Below are 17,479 nucleotides of genomic sequence, written 5' to 3'. Positions count from 1 at the left end.
CTGCATGGCACGGTGCATGCTCTTCGTCCTCCCCAGCAAGGAGGCTTGGCGACGGAGGCTGCGGGACCCCAGCCCCACACTGCTGCCACCCCACCCGCAGCCCCCAGCCCATTTCCCCAGGGCTCCCAGTCCCGCTGCCCAGCACACACCAGCCCCACACATCCCTCCCTGCGTGCACTTCTCCTTTCAGAGCTCTCCTTCCTTCCTGCCTCCCTCCCCTCCGTGCCAGCCAGAGATAACGCTTTAGGAAACAGCCTTTTTGGCTACTTCAGTTTTATCATTTCAGCTCGGTCTGCCCTCAGCGAGTCTGTTCTACTCGAGCACATCCCGCTCCCTTCCTGACCTATTTACAGGCACGGCTGCAACCATTAACATATATAAAAGGCAATTTTTCCACACTCGCATCATTAAAAAATGCCTACATCTGTTTCATCCAGGTGCTCCGCATCTGCTTCACAAGTGGTATTGAACGTGAAAAAGCTTATTTAGAAAAAGTCCACAAAAATTCAATTACACGTGAGAAACCTATTATTAAAGGAAGACAAATTTAATCTAGCATCTATCAGCCAAGACAGAATCAGTCATTAATATTACATGACTTACCCACTGGCTTCCCAAGTTTATTCTTTTCTAGCACATGCATTTTTTATGGCTAGTAATAAAAAGATACACACAGAAGGAAAAATATGGATGTCTAACGGCCAAAATGTCATCATTACCTAATAATTGCATAGCGGGGGGGAGCAGTTGACCTCTGAAAAAGCACTGGCTGAAAATCTGGAAAGAAACAGAAGGCACTGTGCTGCCTTTGTCCAGCAGAAAGATGCTTTGCCATACCGGACATCGTGTGTGCTTAGAAAATGATTGTTTTGGGGTTACTGCATCACACCAGCAGCTACCTGGTGCACAGGAGGCAGGTGAGGCTCTTCAGGAGGCATCTCCCACCTGGCTGGAGGGGGCTGCAAACCCCAAACCTCGGCAGAAAGTACCCAAGGCAGTCCCTGCAGCACACCGCAGAGCCAGGTCGCACAGGCACGGGCTGGGATGTGGCACGTCCAGCACCAGCTGTGCCACGCGGTTTTGCTGCCACCTGGAACCCGCCAGGGTGTCCACGTACTTTGTCCCTCAGAGCTCGTGAGGGCAATGCCCTCAGGCTTTACAAAACACAGAAGCTGATAAAGGGAGAAACAAAATAACCCGCTGAAGGTCACCCAGAGAACACAGCGACTCGGAATAAAATCTAGGTTTCCGGATCAGGAAGCAAATGGAGGGGGGTTCTCTCTGCATAGGAATAAGAAAAGGCAGCAGGTGATCTGTTTCCTTCTGCTGCTCCACCCAGCACTGATCACAGAAACGCAGAACCACTCAGGTTGGAAAAGACCTCTAAGATCAGAGTCTAACCATGAACCTAGCGCTGCCAAGTCTACCACCAAACCATGTCCCCAGGCACCACAGCTGCATGGCTTTTGAATACCTCCAGGGATGGAAACTGCTTTTCTGGCCCAAGGAACATTCAAAAAATGCCACTTGAGACCCCTAAGTTCGGAATATAAGCAAACAGGTGTCATATTCATGAATAAACATAGGTGTTCCAAGGTGTTCCCTTCTGTATTACCTCACCACCATGAGCAAGAGGGGATTTAGTCATTGCTGAGTGCCCTCGGAGCTGGACAAATGCTGCTGCACTGCCTCCTTCATCCCAACACCATCCTAAACACTAACTGGGTTCACTAAGCCCTTGGGATGGGAGGACATGTGAAAGCCTCATCGCTTGCCAAAGCCCTCTCCTATCTCACCGGGTTAGGAACCAACCACTGAACAATGCGAGTGACAACACTTGGCCATACCAACAAAAAATAAATTATTTTAGCAGGCATCTCACTCTGCTTCCTGTCCCAAGGCTGCGTCCTCTGTCTGTGCCCGAGGGCGTGGTGCCTGAACCACAGCACTATCAGCAAAAACGCCGGGGGCTGCCCTTCGGCACCACTGCTCCACTTTGTATTTGGTGAGTTTGGGCTGTGGCTGCTCCGGAGCCTCCAGGGATTCCTCACGGCTTTGTCTATTTTTGGACCGAATATACAGACAAGTTTTCTCCATCTTCTCAGTTCACGTAAGGAAAAGCACAAACAAACACATAAAAACCATGTGGCAATTACGTTTGAGGGAGAGCTGTGCTATAGACCTAGCACCCCAGGAGGAACTTTTACATTGCTGGGGTCACCAATCCTAATTCACATCTCTCCTGGCACTTCCTGAAGGTAATTCAACACAGAAGATACCTTTCACTAACGCACGCAAATTTACTTGTCAAAAAAAGCATTTGAGGAAAGGTTGAAAAGGGACTTGCTTTGATCTTTCCCCTCCCTCAATAACTCCACTAAAAACCAAGGCATCCAGGTACTTTCATGTCAGGACATACAGAAGGCAGGGAAGGTTGCTCCACTTCACACGCAGGACAATATCCGTGCTTTTCTCTGAATAAACAGCTCTAGAAGAGGCTCCAGGAAGGCTCTGCATTTGTTTGCTATTCTTCAGAAAGCAATCAGCAGGAGGTCAGCTCGGAGAAGAAACTGAGGACACATCCAATGGTCCGAGGCTTACAAGTTCAGAGAAATACACACGGCATGGTTCACCTCTCGTGCTACACAAACTCATGCATCGTACGCAGATTATTTCCAGAAGGGGCAGGACAAAAAATGCCACACTGCCAGGATGAAAGAAGGACGAGCACAGGCACTGGAATAGGTGCAGGAGGCTTTTTCCATCAACTCGTTTCGTCTTTGGGACTTCAAGACACTACAGCAGCTGTTTCCACCGCAGCTTCATTATGCAACGGGCACGCTAACGTGCACATTCATCCAGATCGGAGGCATCTTGCATCACTAATGCAAGTTTCTGACACCCCCACCCTTCCTGAAACTGCTCCAGACCTCCTGCCAAGCTCTGCACCCGATCACAACCCAGAAACACCGCGGTACGGCTCTGGGAGTTCACACTCCCCAGGCTGAAGTTTAGGCTTCAGGAGCACAGCTCTGCAGCAAGTCAAGGAGTTTTGACTAATTCAGATAAAAACTTACCTTGTAACCCAACTGAATTATATGCCCATCCCTGCCTAATGCTGCTTTGGATACCTCCAGCTGAATCCAGCAAGGCATGAGAAGCACCTAGGACTTTCAGACAGAAATATATCTGCATTTTGTGAATCGCTCCGAGCAGCCTCCCTCCCCATTATGCCAGCACAGCCACTCGTACAACTCCACACCACCGCATCCATCAACATGTGTCAAATTTAGGCAACCTGTTTATCCAAATGCAGGGTGTTACGCACCTCATCCTGAAGCCTACGCACAGTTTTCTCTCCATGAGCAGGTTCCTGCCTGGTTATTGAACACTCTGGCAGCTCCCCAGTAGCGTTACAGCACACTTTGTTTTCCTGTCATTAGCATACAGTTACCACCTTTTTGCTAATTCAATTTACTTAACTAGTAAGCTAAGAAAATAATGGTGTCGTTAATATCCTTAAGCCTTATATTCTAACATATGTTAGTTCTTTCAAAGCCACTGAAGACAGAAATCCTGTGTTCTCACTCAGACTTGAGAGAAAGCGAGCAAAGCCCACAGTGAATGGCATCGGCTTTCAGCTTATGGTACAACCAGCAGTGATGAATGGCTCTAACCAGGCAGGAGAGCATGGTGCAGACTACACATGCCACCAAAGAAAGAAAAAAAAACTCAATATATTGTCAACCGTATCAATTACAAGTTCCAGAATAAAACTGAAAAAAAATTCAACTCTAGAAGACGGCCGCACTCAAGTGCTTTGCTTTAGCGAACAGAAATCCTGAGTTAATGCTGAAATTACGTCTTACCATATCACACCATCATTGCTATTATGTAAGGACATACAGCACCTTAAGGCTTGAGTTTCAATACCCACATAACGGACAGAGCCAGGTCTGTGATTTTAGCCTTAACTCCTATTTTCTTGGGATTTATCAGGTCAAAACTGGCCCTTAGCGCTAGTTTAATGCAGATTTTTGACCTTTAGCAGCTTTAACTGAAACAAAAAAAAGTCTAAATGAGAACTGGAGGGGAAAACCATCTGCATCAGCAGGCACTGGAGTCTGATGCTGAAGCTGAATGTGCTGCAGGTCAGCTCACAACCTGCCCCAGGCCAGCACGGGCTTGGCTCCAGCCAGAGGGGCCCAGCAGCAGCAGGCAGGGAAGAGGAGCTGTCACCTGGACTAGTGCATGCAGTTAGCCAAGCACCTTGCCTCAACGTACCCACCTTTTGTTTTTAAGAATTGCAGTCACAAAGTCAACGTATAGGTTGTATAGGTTCAGCTGACATTAATCCTCATTTTATGTAAGTTATGCTTACATTTTTTTCCACTTGAAATTCAAAATGTGAATTTCCTTAGCACATCCCTTAATGTCTCAGAACGTTAAGCTGGCTGCTGATCACATCGTCAGGCTTCTAGCAAGAACAGGGAGTGCATCTGCGTGCTGCAATTCCCAGTAATGGCAAACCCATGTCCCAGAGACACCAAGGATATTGATAAATCAGCAGCAAATCTGCAGCTGAATTCTCTGGTCGCTGAGTGACCTGACGGAAACACCTGAAAACCTCCACAGCCTACAGCAGAAAGGTGTTGGGAGGGGAGAGTCAGAAGATATCAAGTGCTGGCGCAACTTGTACGGGAAGTGCCTAAATCTCAGATTATTTCCTGCCTGCACAGAAGTGAAAGGTGTCAGGATTTGGGAAGGCGGCCGCAGGGACAAAGGCGCACTGGTAACGGCGTGGCAGCGATGGGACGTCCTGCTGCAGGAGGGAACAGACCAGTTCAGGTCAGACAAATAAAAAATATTACACAAAGGATATCAAAGAAAATGAATTTGGGAATCTCTGTGTTTCAGTGTAAGCAGTAAGCAAGGAACTGCAGCCCATGCTGGCAGGCACACGTCCCAGTGCCTGAGCAGCCACAAAATTCAGGCTTCATGGTGAGCACTGCGCAGGAACCGCTTAGAGACTGTTGTAAAATATAATTATTTTTGCTCTAATGATAATTTACCACTGTGATACGTCACCAAAATAGCTGTTTAGTTGATTGGGATTTTTGAGAAGGCATCTAGAGCAACGACAGACATGTTCATTAAATCTAACAATGCACAGGTTTCGGTCACTTACAGATAACTCTCCCTCATGGCAGAGGTGATGAAATTATGTCAAAACCACAGCCAGGACCATCTTGACTGGCTCAGACTTGAGAAGTCTGAGCAGAACAGAAGCAGAACAGCGACTGATGAAATGAGCACGTTCTAAAAGCAGGGTTGTTCCAGTAGTAGTAATATTTTCAGCTCCTCGCACACGCTGCTGAATTTTAAATTACGTGTAACCACAGAGGAAAAAGACCTGGGGGTTGGCACAGAGCGCTCTACAAAAACATCTGCTCAGTGCACAGAGGCAGTCGAAAAGGCAAATGGAGCATCAGGACACATGAATACAACAACAGAGCTATGCCAGAAGGACTAATGTCACAGCAGAAATGAAGGAACAAAGATATGGCATTGCCCAAACACAGTACCCCACATCAGCTACAGGAAGAAAGCAGCAGAAATAAAGCAGGAAAGGAAAGCACCAGACACAGGGAAGGGCATCGACATGAAGGTGTTCTGAAAATAAAGCCAGCTTACACAGGGGATAAATATGGGATAATGAAGCATTAAACGAAATAGGGAAATGGCAGAGCTGTTCTTCCTTCTCCCTCTGAGAAGAGCTGGAGCAGTGGAACATACCCAAAAGGTAACAAGCTTCAGCTCAAAACTGCAACTGCAAAATCAAAAAGACATAAAAATGTGGGTTTTTATACTAAATATAGGAAAAAAACCTTCTCATTTAGTGAACTTGGTAATTTGTTAATATCAAATACAAGGCTGACCCGAATTAAAAGCTCAGACAATTACAGTGGAAGACAGAACACTTCCACCTCAGCTCTAAAGCAGCCTGGGACTGCCCAAGGTATTTATTGCTCCTGATAAGAAGCGATCCTTGCCAAATACTGCAGCTCTATTGCACCTTACTTCAGTGCACTCCAACAATGCCAACAATGACCAACAGATGAAGACAGGAAATAGGTCCAGAGTCTTTTTCCTCATTTCTATGATAAATGCCTGGGGTGACACCTTTTACTTACTTAACAGAAAAGGAAAAACCACTTTATCCTTCTGCAGTTTTGTTCTCAACTAACACACAAATTCCTTCTACAGCTCCTTGGAACTGTCCAGCTTATTCCGAGGATACTCCGGGAATACCGGTTATTCCTTGAAGTTTGGTCGCTATGGATAATACACCAAAATACCTCAAAATATGGAGCGAGGTCACGGCGTGTGACCCAGCAGCCCACAGATGCTGCAGTTCGTGAGGCTGCAGCTCAGCACTGGTCCTTGCTGGTCCCCACCAGCGAACAGTTGCCTGTGACCATCACCAATGCTAAGACCTCAAAATCAAAACCTCGAATGCTTGAAATCTTACCTTTTGCATCCCTGAGCCTTGCTGCAGCATGCCAGGTTCCTCCTCTCTCGATAAGGGCACACAGCAAGGTCCCTGAGCCTGCAGACCAGATTGAGCCCTGCTGTCCTCGCGTGTTAAAAGGCAGCAGCGGGAGCAGCTACGGCTTAGGGATTTCAAGAGGCACGTCCAGGCATCGCTTGTCCACTTAAAGCTCTGTTTATTTGGATGATTTGGATATTTAGATTGCATTGCTGCAAGTTAACATTAGTGTGTGAGCAGGGCCTCAGTTATGCACTTGTTCGTATCCTCTGTAACGAGGCTTTCTCTGGGAGGGGCACTAAAATAAAGAGACCAAGGCCACCAGATACAGGGAGCATTGTTACATATCTCTATGCTACAGAGCTTGATTTCAACAGAAACCCCCCATTTTCTACTCAGAAACCCTCCACTACACTTTTCTGCAAACCCTGGCTCGGCAGCAGCAGCACAACAGCGATTTGTGAAGGCTGCAGTGTAACTCCAGTATCAGAGCAATCTGAAATCTCCTGCCATTAAGGCATTAAACTTCTCGAGGAAACCAAGATGGGCTTTTTGCTGAATAAAGTATCTAAAGCTCATTCATTGATACGATCTTGATACCCTACTTGTTACCTTTTTAACCAGGCAAAAAAAAGCCTAAATGGAGATTAAATAATACATGAGGTTTTTATCTAAAGCTTAACTGCTCCAGTAAAGCTTTCATCACTAGCATCTTCTCTGCCAGAAGTATTTTCCCCTGCAGGCAACGTTGTTGGACTTAAATCAGAAAAAGTCATTCATTTCTGTCAGCCTGTTCCAGTTCTGCTTTCTACTCAGACAGACCAAAGTCATTTTCCTCTCATGAGCGCTGATTAAAAGCTGCTCTTTTACCACTTTTCATTTGTTTCTCTGTTCACGTAACCTAATAACGACCCACAAGCCAGACCTACACCTGTTTGGGTATGGAGAACTTCGTCTGATTTCAGCTGTTCGAGATGCGGGGAGCTTCTAAGATATCCACCACAGCACATCCTTCACGAGATTAAGATAAATCTTCAGAAACAATCCAATTTTTTCCATCCAGGGAGATTTTTGCAATCACTTAGGCAACCTTTCCTACTTTGTGATTACAGGGTCCCTTCTGCTTAATCTTTTACCATTAAAAAATCAGACATTGGGGAAGAACGCACATGTTGGGGAGGATCAGCAGGGACAGGAGGGGTTTATGGCTGTTTTGGTTTTAACATATGTTTGTTGAGCATGTTTTCAGTACATGAAAGCCACCTACTGATGAAGGATATCACACAACCTTACCGCAGCAGCAGAAGCACTGAACGTGCTGTGCCCACCAGACACAGGTTCTGTGCCACCTGATGGTGGTATGGGTTGCAGGCAGAGGTCAGTGTTGATGGGAAAAGACTCATTTTAGGCTGCATAACAGCCTCATGCACAAGGAAGATGCTCGTTTCCCAGAGACAGGTTCTCTGCGTTTGACCTGTGAGATAATATGGTTTTGCAGGTGAGAAATGTAGCTGTTATGCCTGGTGGGGAACATTTTCATGATGACTTTACCAAGCTTATCCAGACTCACACCACAGAAATGCACTTTTTTGGAGGGGTTTACACTTAGCAATGCTGTTCCTTTCTTTTTTGGACTGGAACAGTTTGTAAGCATTGGCAAGGCAGTTCACGTGAAGGACTCCATGCACACGCCTGCCAATTCCTGTGCTGAGCACAGTCCATCTCTAAACAGCCCAATCAAGGGGATATTTTTGAAGAGAGAAAACAGCCACAAACTTACTCAACTCCAACACTCGTGTGCCCTTTTCCTCCCTACTCCCCGAATCAAAACTCCTGCCTGCCTCCCTCTGCCAGCTTCGGAAAGCTTTCCTTTTTATGACATGTTCTGTTCGAGAGCCTTAAACATTAATTAAGCCCAACAGTCTTCAGAGATGTTAGCGCAGCTATAAAAAGGTTCCTGAATGGAGTGGCTACTGAAGGAACTGGCATCTGATCAAATTTTTAAGAGTTACGCTGCCTGCTTTATGAATAAATCACGGAATTATCGGTTTCTGAAAGTCTCCAGCACTGTTTTAGCTCTTGGTGCCTCATCTACATATTAATAGCCCTATTTTGTGGATTCAGTATCTCAGGCATTGTGAACCTAAGGCGACACCAGCAGCAGAACTATGAGAGAATCCAACTCCGTACCTTAGCCAAGAGATTACACTTCTTCAGGCAAGTTTTGTATGTATTTGGGAAGAAACCAAAAGCTGAATACAGTTTCAAAATTAGGAAAGAAAAACAGGGAAGGTTTCTCAGACCTAGTGAGGACTAACACTGGAGCCAATCCGTGGTGACAGCAGGGTGAAAATGAAACCTCAGAGCAGAAACTCTTCCAGAGTAGTGCTAATGATCGGAAATGGGACAAAGCAACCTTCACGGAGACTTCCCTTTAGGATCCTCATTTACAAGAGACAGACAGTAACAGTGTGTAATCATTAAGAGCACCCCCAAGATACCTTCAAGTCCCCACCACTCAATTCACGGAGGCTCCAGGGACTGCCAGAACCAGAGCAGGTAGCATCTGCTGCTGCCACCACGAGTCATGGTCAGAAATTCCCCCTGATTTTCTAGGAAGCAGTCAGGCAGCCAAGGACTGGAGCAGCGATCCCGGTGTGCACACACCCACGCCCATCAGAAGTATCTCCTATCAATAAATGCACGTTGTATTTGACATGCTGCAGATTTAATAGGAGATTGCAATTAGAAAAATTACTTTGGGAAAATATTTGTCGAGTTTAGTTTGCGTGCAGCATAAATTCTGGCACAATACATTAAGGACAGAAGAGACTGGAAGAAAGAAACTCATCTAAATTAATTAATTTGTGGACATTTTGAGGGAGGAAAGTAAATGTCCAGCACAACTTCAGTGCCCCATAGCACTTGCTTGTGTCAAGTGTTGCATTATTAATTGTATAATCTCCTGCCAAGCCTGTCCTTCCCCAAACTTTAAATAATCTCAGCTCACCACCCCCAGCTCCACTCTTACATGAAGCTAGGGCAGACCAAACGCCCTTTCACCTTCTGATTTCTCCCAAGTACTGTGCTAGAAATGCCTCATTTTCCATACACCACCCTCTCTGACCTGCAGGGCATCCCGGTGGCTTCACATCCACCCTGCTGACAGCGAGATCCCTCCCACTGCCAGGCATCATCCTCTTCCTCTCCCTGATGCCAGGGCCCCAAAAACCTCTCTGAGGACAAATTCAGAGCAGCAGCCGCCTCCAGGCTGGCCTCGGGAGCAAGCCCCCATCTACCCTTGGCTTAAAAGCACCCCGGGTACACTCACCTCCCTTACTGCCCTAACAGACCATCACCACCTCACACGTTTCTAGAGAAGAACGAGGACTGCAATGAGCAAAACCTAAGTTCACCTGGGCTCTCGGTCTGAGACCGGTCAGTCGGAACCATGCAGATTTCAGAAGCTCCAATTACAGGATGACCTCCTAACGAAGGAATGCAACTTGGCCATCCACGTAGGATTAATTTCGACTCATAGATACTAAGCAGACAAGTCCTTTGCTGGCCACGAATTCAAGACCAAGCCAAGCTTTCATGAAGTTATTCCGTATGGTTTTGACCATTTCGACATTTTCACTCCATGGTCAACTCTACAGCTGCGAGGAAGCAGGGAGGCCGTCAGACTTCCACGAGGATTCACACACTCTTGGAGCACAGGCTGTGTACTTCGAGCTAAGATACATTTTTGGTTGTCTTCTAATCTGATAATGAGAACTCAAACATTTGTGCGCAAGGAGCACACTAATAACACTTCCAGATAAGCCCTCGGGCTGCTCTAATTACCGAGCTGTAGTAGTCTCACCTTCAGAGAGCACCAGATAGCCTTCTTGAGTTACCAGGACTCCGATAAAAATCCAGCAGGACAAAGGAGAAATTCCACCTCACTTTTGAGCACCTCAAAGTTACATCCTCACCTGTCAGTGCAGGGAACTTGTGTTTATTTGCATCCACCAGCACCAAGAAAAACCAGCAACGCCCCAACCCATCCAGCTGAACTACACGGAGGGATGTTTGCTGGCAGAAGACAAGATGGATTTATCCAGAATTAATTTCTGGGCTCACACGTGCGCCCAGTACGACCACAGCACAGCAGGTAGCTCTCCCAAACCAGGATGCTTCCTGTAAGATGGGAACCTATTTCCCCCTCCCTCATTACCTGCAATACCTGCATCATCTGTGAACCTGTCTGAGCAGGACCTAAAAATGCACATTTCTAAATAGCATAGCTGAACGCAGCACTACAGCTGGATAGCTTTTAATGCTGATGCAATAAATTAGCAGTAGCACATCAACAAGGACAAAGATAAGTACTACCAGTGCTTGGCTGCTGACGAGTGCTTAATTATGCCAGCAGCAGCATATCAAAGCTAGGTATAAGAAGAAGAAGTTCAAAAAAAACTTGCACTCCATTATAAACGCTGCTTGTTCTGAAATCAGTGCTACAAGCAAGGGTCTCGGGTGACAGAGCTGCCTGCAACACACGTGCCCCCCTCAGTACCCACAGAACCCCCTTGCCAGCACCAGGTGCAGCCTAACATGACTTTTTTTAGCTGTTGCATTTTCCTTAATAGATCTCTGATCAGGGGATTTTCAGGTATCACTTGACTTCAAGCAGCTGGAGTCCTGCACAAACCTTTTCAGTGAACGAGGGGTTTGTGCCAGACCACCACAACTGGTGGCAGCAAAGGCACAGACCTGCAGCGCAGTGACCCACGGCTGGGTTCAATCCCAAAAGCAGATCCAAAAGGTGTCAGAGTACACCAACATCCCCAGGATCGCCTTTCTAGCTGCAGTCAGTGCTACCATAGACTAGATGAAGATACAAAACCTGAATATTGCAACTCTGCTACCTCTGTAAATCCACCCAAATCCCAGGTCCCTCCTGCTTCCCAAAAACCCAAACACAAATTCTCGGAAGCAACAGGGTAGTGCGTTGGGTGGGGAAGGGTGCAGCAGCCTGGGCACACAAAGGTAGAAGTCTGCCCTCGCACATTTGAAGTTACACTACAGGGAAAAAAAGGAAAAAAAAAAAAAAAAAGGAAAAAAAAAACACAGAAAAAAAACATTCTTGTTAAACAGATTTCTGGGAGCCTGAAGAAAAGCGAGCAGGTAGCTGTTACAGGAAACACACTCAGCAAGAAGGCCATCACGTGTCTGTGTTTCACCTTTCTAGTAAAGTGACAGCTGCGCATAAAAACTGTGCTAAAATAAGTGTGCATCATGGAAACACGATTATGTATGTGTTATGTGAAGTCTGCCTGAAACAATGCCTTATTTTCCTCTTTAGAGAGGATAAAACTGGTCTTGTTAAAAGCTTAACTCCTTTTACGGAGAGGAGTACACCAGGAGAAGGGAATTGATTTTCCAGAACTGACAAGGTTTAGGATTCAGAAGCATCTCCAAGGTCTGCTGGGCATGTGATGCCAAGCACCACCACCAGTTCCACCTGGAGAACATCTGCAGGATACACGCAATGCCCCGGTAGCCTCAGTTCTCAGTCGACAGCGCTCTCAAAGCACAGCATCCCTGAGGTGCCCTTACAGGGTGCAGGAGGAGCTCAGCCGTTCTCCATAGGGCACAGAGCACCCGTAAATCCAAGCTAAATTGCTGAATTTCTAACAGGCATTGGGAATCTCAGATTGCAGCTCTACATTTACCTGCTGTGGATGAAAAGAGGATCCAAAGATACCTGTGCTGGTGTTGGATCAATATGCAGGTTTAGACTGGTCTTTGGCACAGCGTGATTTAACAGTGCTGCTGCTACACACACAGAGAACACAAATGAAGTGGTTCTTAAAGAAAAAAGTAATTTGCATAAATCTCTGGCTTTAAAGCCTGCCAGCTCTCAGCACTGCACATCATTCACTCCTCTGGTCAACAGCTGAGGACAAGCGCTGAGTTTTTAACCCAGGGTTTCAAAACCATCCCACGTACACTGCTGCTATCCGAGGGCCACTCGGGGAGACCAGACCACTTCCCCGGCACGGCACATACAGAACAACCCTGCAGGCAATTATCCCACAGCCTGCCACGTGCACACCTACTAACCAGCTACTAGGCTGTAAATGCAGCAGTGATGTTTATGCCAGCAGAGCGTGAAATAGGCAGGATCAAACTTAAAACTAACACACGAGCCGAGCAGAGGAAGCCCCACCTCTACAGGAGAGCAGAACCCTTGGAGCATTTTGTCATCAGCGATGGGCCAATACCCTCGAAGCACTGAGGGAAGTACAAGCAGGGAGCCTGTTTCATGTCTGAGCCATTCAGATATTTAACCATTTATTTCATTTCTGTCATTGCAGCAGGTCTGCAGCCCTTTCAGGCACGAGTTCAACCCAAAGACTAAGGGCAAAAGGACCCAAGTGCAGCCCTCCGAGCACCCCAACGCCTCTATCAGCCACCGCCAGAAGAGGCTGGCCTTACTGGGAGCGCGCGATAAGCCAACAGCCAAAACAAACACAAAACGCCCCGCGGATCTCAAAGAGCAACAGGTCGGCTGCTGAACAAACCTGCTAGATGTTAAAGGCTACGCAGAAACCAGCGTCCTTTGCGGGGCTGTCCTATCTTCCCCAACAGGGACAGGGAGCACACGCACTGCCAGGGCAAGGAACAGGATGAGCAGCACAGAGAGCTGCACCAAATTCAGTCCCAGCACATTTTTGACTGCCAATCGAAACGTAACGACTAAAATTAATTGCCAGCCAGCAGCCTTCTGATGCTTCAAACTTAGGATTTTGCTGTGCAATATGTTTTAATATCTGTTTTCTGGCACCCAGTTTTCCTTGGACATTTTGGGGCTTTAGGATGTGTGTTTAAGTCAGTCCCAACACAAAGAGCAGAGCTTCTGATTACCTGCTGTAGCTACACACTCCAGCAAACTAAACCGGTGACCTTACACTCGGATTCAAGATTTCCATTTGAATCACCAGAGGTTTCTTGATTCAATTCTCTAAATGCATCATTTGGCACGTGATTTAGGAGGGAGGATAAAACATGAAAACAGTGCCTTGATTGCTATACAACGGTTCTGGAAAAGCCTCAAGGAGTTTAGCCACCATTATACATACATGTACACACCTCTGCTTTTACTTCCCAGAAATGTCATTTACCTCCTGCACTTCCATTCAGAGTTGGCTTATACAACCAAAACCTGAAAGCATTTATCTTTCTTACTCAGACACCAAAGATCTCAACGCTGCTTCTTAAGCAAAAAAAAGTGAAAGACCCATCACAAACAGGTAGCCAGGGCATTACCACGGGCTCAGTGAATGAACTGGTCTTGACGGAAAAGAAAAAGATAGCAAGAGCAGCAGATCCTTCAAGATCAACATGAAAGGAGATGTTGTTGTAATAGAGGGAAAAACTCATAGCCAGGATACACCCATTCTGTTGACAGAGGAAACCGTGCTCTGATTAGAAGCCTTCAGACATTCCCAGCCAATCTGAGTCAGCATGAGACAGTTTGAAGCTGTATAAAAATCATTTCAAAACACATGGTTTGAAAGTAAATGGGGATAGAGACTGCTTGGTGCCCCATCAGGGCAGCATTCCCCTGTCATGTCAGCACCACTGCGTACTGAATTTTACCAGGAGCCATCACTACCTCTGCTCCTCCACTTCCAGAGTTATTGCAGGACACAGAAAGCTTCTCCTCCGTTCTGACCATCGCTGTTTCGGAGCTGTAGTGACAGGGCAGCAGACAGGGGCAGTGCAAATGATGCTTATTAGTCTGCGTGATGAGAGGTGATGGTTTCACAGCTATTCCTCATGGAAGGCAGCAGCACAATCCCTGCTGGTAGCAGCCAAGCTGCAAAACAAGGGCCAGCCAGGATCCCCCTTGTTCAGAGAACTTGGTATTTTTACCAGGGCATTTTAAGAGCAGCAACCCTGAGACAAAACAGTTGGAACGTTTTCTTCCATCAGTGTTCTGATAGCACACAGAACTTTCAGAGGGCGGATATTTTAGGCCAGTGCAGTCAAACAGACTGATCCCGGGCAGGAAAGCTCACCCACTGTGGCAAAAGCAACATAGGAAGGGGGAATTTATTCATACATTACGCGGAACAGCCTAAAATGGAAACATCCCATATGTCTGCTTTCAGGCCAGGATGAGCAACCAAAAAGAATCACTATCACAGTGAGTGACGAAAATACACCGATGGAAACTGATGGTATCTTCTGCTCTCCTTCCTCCCCATGAAGAAGTCCTTGCAACCGCATTGTTGCAGGGTTTTGCAAGAAGGAAGCAAAACCTGATCCATTATTTTTACTTTTTTCCTTCAATGAAGCTTCTGTGTTTTTCCAACTACAGAGGCCGATCTGTAAGGTCTCATCTTTCCTCACAGCCCCTACTGTGCTCGTGTCCTTTAGCTCTAGATGTACAACTGCAAAAAATCACCAGCAGATAGAAATACTTACAAAACACATCACACCCAGTCCTGCATAAAGACTTAAAGGTTTAATGAATAAAACTGGGGTGATGAAGCCATTGGCTTAGTGCATTTTGCTATAAAACAATTCTCCAAAACGAACTGATGGCTTTACCAAACTGTCTGATAAAGAGATTCACATTCACAATGAGATAGCTAGCAGCTAAAAATAACCAGCCAGCTGCAATTCCCACCTTATGTGGCTAGGCAGAAGTGCTTCGTTCTCCCCCTCCCCAGGCGCACACATGCTCACTTCCTTCTTCATTGCAACATCAGAAGCTGAACTGGATGCTACCAAGCCACAAAGTCCTGCCCAGAATTTAAAGTCACGCCCCAGTAATTACATAAAATAAGCTCTGCGTACAAATGGTTCAAAAATCAATTTACTCCAGCATTGCTTTTCATTCCAGAATATTTTGACTGGTCACAGAACAGAAAAGCAGTTTTCATTTTGGAGGCTTGCTCCCTCCCCCTGGATGTCTCATTAGAAAAACAAAACAGAAAATAACCAAAGCACATTCATTTAGCTTGCTGCTCTACCAACACAGGGATCAAACTCTCCTAATGTGCAACCTTTTCAAGAACACAGTGTTTTAGGTGTATTTGGTCTTCACATTTTGTGCATAAAACAAAGAGGGAGGGTAGCAAGTGAGGGAGTAAGAAAACAAAGTAAACCTAGGATAATGCAAAAGTAAAATTCAGTTGTGCAGGAGACATGCCACTCTCAAAAGGAGGTTTTAGATAGCAAAGTATAAAAGAAGTAAAAGCTCTCCAAAATCGTTGCCAACTTCTGGCACAAAGGCAATGTGTTCTTCTGCCCTGCCCTCTAAACAAAGAGGTGGCACATACACCTTTATGAACAGAAAAGTCCCTCCACGTTGTGCAGCTTGCCCCCCAAGAAGAGGAGGCAGAAGAACTCACCTGTAACAGCTACTGACCCAGTGCCCTGACAGCCACAAGCAGACCTTATAGCCCCCCTTGGACCAGGGGCGGCTCTGTGTGACAGAGCTCAGCACCCACACGTGGCTGAACGCCATTCATCAGCCTTGAAATAACCACCTGAGGGCAAAGCCTGGGTTTAAATACCTACTTTTCATTTTAAACCAACTCGGTGTGAGCTTTGCAACAGCTTTCTTAAATTATGCTGGGCAGGGGGTGCATTCTGCCCCGCATCCCCCCTGTGGACTAAAAGCACCAGCAAACACTTGCGGCTGGGTGACGTTAGCAGTCAGCACTAGGAAGTTCCTCCTGCCAGGCAGACAAGTCGAGAACAATAACTTCATGCTCACCATCCCACCAGCTCCTACATGGCTTTTCAGGTGCAGGAACGCAAAAACCTCGAGGGAGATTCCTCCAGATGCTCGGCCTTCAACCCAATTCTGCAGCAGTCCTGGATTGACAAACGGCGGCACGAACTGAGCCGTCCTTTTTGTTTAAGGCAACTGGGAAGACAGAGATCATAAATACGAAAGTTCTTCCACTTCCTCTCTGTGCACCCTCGAGACTCACCCACAGCTTCACTGACAACAGCTGCAAACGCCCTGTGGAAGGGGAGGCCCTGCCTCCAGGAGCCCGGCGGCCTTCAGGGGAGAGGTTTCATGCTGCACGCAGCCGCCGCAAGTTCCCTGGAAGGCTCCGAGAGCCAGGTGGGCTGAGCAGTGCTCAGAAAGGTTTCTCTTGTGCTGTACTGCTTACTAAGCACCTGCCTAAAATAAAGGAAAAAAAAAAAAAAGCAAGGGAACTGTCCTCATTTGTCTAAGTAAAACAAACAGCCTATTTGAAGAAAATTAATATGTATTGGTGCTTCCTTTGCTAATTTTAGGCTGTTGGTTGTGCACTCCAAGTAATTCTCACCCTTCAGGAACACACGGGATTGAATATTTAGAAATTAACTTCACCTGTCACACGATTTCCTTCACATCGTGTCAGGTCCCAACATTTTAGAAAGCCATCATATACCTGAAGCATGAAATAAAACTGTGTTTGGCAACACCCATCTGCTTTCTTGCCATCACCTTCCAGTCAGCATTGCCAGTGCTCATGAAACAAGCATTCTGCTTTGGCCTTTCCCTACTTTTTACAGCAGGGATATTTTTCCATGTAGGCCATAAAGCAATAAACAACTAACACGCAACATAACACAGCCTTTCAAGAGAGCCTTTCCTTGTTTATATTCCAAATCCGAGCATAAAATCCTTTCTAAAAACGCAGATTCAAGTAATGGGTAAACCTCCAGGCTTGGTCTTCCGTAGGAAAAGCTCCAGAACAAGGTAAAGCACAAGCTAAAGGAAGGCGAGCGATTTCTGACTCAAGTCTTCCAGTGCAGTTTGCAGCCCCAGACTGCACAAATGCCGCCAGACCGGGCTAATGCACAAGAAACGGAAAGCGAAACTGCCCAATTTACTCAGCAAGTCAAACTGAACAGTGGTATGGGGCT

At 46.5% G+C, this 17,479-nt stretch overlaps 1 protein-coding gene across 6 annotated transcripts in view; it reads right to left on the bottom strand.

Annotated features, from left to right (window-relative positions):
* The window catches only part of TAOK3 (TAO kinase 3), an 82,894-nt gene that overhangs the window by 56,853 nt on the left and 8,562 nt on the right, over positions 1-17,479 (bottom strand). The window contains exon 1 of one of the 6 annotated variants that reach the window (XM_084297389.1): positions 16,332-16,484. The exons of 3 other annotated variants lie outside the window; for them this stretch is intronic. The gene's annotated coding sequence lies outside the window, so the exon portion shown is untranslated. Of the gene's footprint in view, positions 1-12,767; positions 12,851-15,236; positions 15,252-16,331; positions 16,485-17,479 lie in introns of those variants that run through there. 2 more of the 6 variants (XM_084297391.1, XM_084297390.1) reach the window with 2 other exon arrangements.

This window comes from Netta rufina (genome assembly GCF_964035555.1).
Source record: "Netta rufina genome assembly, chromosome: 17".
Lineage (NCBI taxonomy): Eukaryota > Metazoa > Chordata > Aves > Anseriformes > Anatidae > Netta > Netta rufina.
This window is presented reverse-complemented; position numbering and strand designations above follow the sequence as displayed.